This window comes from Nannospalax galili, unplaced genomic scaffold (assembly GCF_000622305.1).
Source record: "Nannospalax galili isolate Female #2095 unplaced genomic scaffold, S.galili_v1.0 scaffold271, whole genome shotgun sequence".
In the NCBI taxonomy this organism is placed as follows: domain Eukaryota; kingdom Metazoa; phylum Chordata; class Mammalia; order Rodentia; family Spalacidae; genus Nannospalax; species Nannospalax galili.
Genome location: NW_008331789.1, coordinates 2367863 through 2371897, shown reverse-complemented (window position 1 = coordinate 2371897; position 4035 = coordinate 2367863). Strand labels below are relative to the sequence as shown.

At 30.8% G+C, this 4035-nt stretch overlaps 1 protein-coding gene across 4 annotated transcripts in view; it reads right to left on the bottom strand.

The window, feature by feature from the left end:
* The window catches only part of Lcorl (ligand dependent nuclear receptor corepressor like), a 212691-nt gene that overhangs the window by 36215 nt on the left and 172441 nt on the right, over positions 1–4035 (bottom strand). The gene's annotated exons all lie outside the window — the stretch shown is intronic.

Here is a 4035-nt window from a genome sequence, read left to right as displayed (position 1 = left end):
ATGTGATCGAATTTTTCTTGGAAAAAAAAAACACAACAACAACTTTATCAGATTCTAGCAATGATTTAGAAAGACCAGTACACGGTTTGACATAAAGAAAGCAAACTCAGTGAAGAGACTGAAATCCAAACAAAGGTCTTTAGAGTCAGTGCAGCCTCAAGACAGAAGATCTACAACCACAGTGTCCTTCCCTTCTGAAAACATTTTAAAAAATAAATTTTAAAAAAAAAACACAACAACAACTTTATCAGATTCTAGCAATGATTTAGAAAGACCAGTACACGGTTTGACATAAAGAAAGCAAACTCAGTGAAGAGACTGAAATCCAAACAAAGGTCTTTAGAGTCAGTGCAGCCTCAAGACAGAAGATCTACAACCACAGTGTCCTTCCCTTCTGAAAACATTTTAAAAAATAAATTTTGTAATGGTCAAGAGAGTAAAATATTATAAATAACTCAATATTTAGTGTCAGAAAGTTAAAATGTAGATAGCAAGTGATGTGAAATGATGACCATTAAATGTTTGGAGAGCATTATATTTTTTCTTGCAAATTAATATTTATAATTTCAGATAAGCAAAAGAAAATCCAAAATATTCTGAAAAGATACTCCAAACAGTTCCTGAAGTAGTGTGATGGCTTACTCAGCATATTTATTAACGAATAATAAACCAGAGAATTTCCAAGTCTGTGGGAAAACTGTGTTGACTATATTTCATAGTGTCTTTTCCTAAAAGTCCCTAAAATGCGCAAAGGCATTTTTTCTGTTAGTGAAATACTCAGGAGCTGAGAGTGTGTTTAGCATGTTCAAAGCCCTGCATCCAATTTCCAACATCAAAAGTATGTCCTCTTAAAACAGAAATGATCAAAACCAGCAAGTGTTAAGTAATAGGAAAAGGATGTTATAATTTCAATTTGATTAAGCTCATAAAATTGTCAAAACCACTGATTTTATATTTTCTGACATTCCAAGGAAATCTTTAGTTTTAATGAAGAATTCTCCTATTCAGTCTTAATAATTTTAATAATGGAAGCATTAAAATACCAGTAGCTAATAATTCTCTCTCAATGCAACATGAACAATAGCTTAATACAGGTGCTGATCAGCTACTCAGACATCAGATTCAATCTTATATATCACAGTACAACTCAATTCTTTTTTTTTAGTGTCTTATTATTTTACGTGTATGAGTGTAATGCCTGCATGTATTTAAAAGCGCCTGTGTCCTGCAAAGCCCACAGAGGTCAGAAGACGGTGTTGGAGCCCCTGGAACTGGAGCTATAGACAGCTGTTAGCCACCATATGGGTGCTGGAAATTGAACCTGGGCCCTCTGTAAGCACAGGCAGTGCTCTTAACTGCTGAGCTCTCTCTCCAGCCTACATTAATTCTTAAATTATAGAATTTTAAAATATATTTATTTGACCTCAAAGCTTTTTTCTTTATTTCTATTTTAGAATCTCAAAGAAAAATGTGTGAATAAACACATGTAAGTCTACAACCTACAGGTTATTCTAAAGTAATTATATAAAGGCCCTACAGTCATTTTTCATAGATTTCATATGTTAATGTTTTTTCTTTATCTTGTTTGATTTATAAACCCAAACATCTTATTTTTGTTACTATCCCCTTCTTTTCCATTAGATGATTGCTGGTGAATATTTCTTCAAAAATGTCAATTTTTAATGCTATTTTCAATAAAACTTTCTACAAGGAAACAAAGAATTCAGTATAGCCATTTTTTCTTTTCTTTTACTGAATGAGTAAATTAATCACACACCAACAGTGTTGTAAATTTAAGTGCAAAAGCATTGAAGTGCTTTACTACAAATTACAACCTAGAAACACATTAACTGAACAATTAAAATTCATACAATCAGATTTAGATATATAACAACACAAAGTAGGAACAGAATTACAGTACATTTACAACACAAGACAGATACATGAATTCATTAGAAAATATTGTAATAAATAATTCATGAATTATAGTGCAATTGATTTATGCATAAATATAATTGCCTAACAATCAGTTTATATTAACAAAATCTGTCAAAATCAAGGCAGCCACAGAGTTTTACTAAATTACTGCGACAATGGAAATACTGCAATTAAAAAACAAACACAAGTATTTGTACTGTAAACAACTAAAAAATCAGTCTCACTAAAGTTAGTATACAATTTAATATAAAATTGTCATTAGCTACCAGAAATGGTTAAACAACTTTACTGAGCAGTAGTTTTCTAAAAACAGAGGCACTGTTTTTTCTTTTCCTTCTTTTTTATTTTAAATATAAAATACTTGAGGAACATTCAAATAAGTAGAAAGCACATAAGGGTGCTTCATCTTCGTTAAAGTCTGCTGAAACTGGACTTTTCAGAAAACTGTCAATTAAGTAGTAACTGAGAACTAAACTTATAAAGTACTTTGAAAGTTTAACATAAAGAACATCTTAATAAAACCACTAGGGAGAAGGGGAGCCCATAAATTTCCCTGCCTTTCCTATTTTGTATAATCAAAAAGTTAACTCAGTTATAGAAACATTTTGTTTCTTTTAAAAGTTATGGGTTGATCATTACCTATAAACTATCAAAAAATATTTTAATTTACTATTTCTGACCAAAAATAAATAATACAAGTACTAAAATGCTGCAAATTAACTACAATATCACCTATAAAACTACTGATCACTGTGAAGTCAATAGCAAAATGATCCCTGATTTATGAATCCTGTAAAGTTTTTGGTCAGGTCATCTTTTAAATGATATAAAAGTGTTCTGTAAGTTTCCCTTTACTATAAACTTCTCAATCAATTTATCACTGTAAATATAGTGTGAGGAATAAAAAAGCTCAGTACAGCATTAACAATACATAATGCACTTGAGCTCCCAAAGTTCTGCAAGTAAATTCTGTATAAAGAGGTCAATAAAACTGATTTTGAAGCATTTATTTCTTAACTTTGTTTTTCTGTGGGAGGAGGGGGAAATATATTAATAATCCAAGTTCTGGCCCTCACAAAATATGGCTTAATTCTTTAAAAAGAAAGATGACCCTGACATATGCTGTTTTGTAATCTAATATGTGTATTTTCTTGGGGGGAGGGAAATCAAGATTCATACCCTAGTATGTAGGTAACACTAACAGCTGAAAAGGTTCAATACAGATCTCAGAGACCAAAGAATTACCTGGTTATGGATTTTCTTACTCTCCAGTTTCTTTAAATGCATGTAAGTGGTTTTAAAATTTAATAGCTGAATAATTACATGTAAATGATTATTAAATACACACAAATACAAGTGTAGAAACACACGTATTTGACAAGGTGCACTTATTTTTAAATTCAGCTGTAAGAATTCCTTTTAGATTTAGAAAAACTGGCTTAGGAAAATGATCAGAACCTGAATTTTAATAGAGAAAAGGGGGCACTCGGAGAAGTCTCAATCTATAAAGCAAATCCCCACTCTTTATATGAGGTACATGCTTTATAACATTTTACTACTAAAACTGCATACTCCATAAACTCACATGAATACTCTGAACCCATATTTTAAAACTGTTTTATAAAAATTACTGGTCTCATATGAGTCTAGTAAAAGTTAAAATGCACTGCCCAGCTTCTAACTACCCAGTTAGTAAAGAGTTTACATTACTGAAAGTTCAAAACGGCTTCAGTGTTAAATATCTGTTAATCTATTCAAGACCCTGAACAAACTGCAAATTTGGTTATTAGCAAAATGATAATGTATCGCCCACCAAAATGAAATCTGTAATTCATTTTGATAAACTGAAAATGTTTTGAAATGTCACAGCAGCAAATATATTAAAGTTACACTGAGGTTTTTCAATAGGAGTGTGTCACAATCCTTAAACTTTAAAGTAGTCATAACATCAACTAACCAGCACATTTAAACCAAAATGATCATTCTCAAGCTTTTTCTGTGCACATTATAAACATGCTCTAAGTTGCATTCCAACTTTCTTTTCTAACCTTACACATTAGCTTATTTTTCAAATAAAAAACAAAATTAAATTATTTT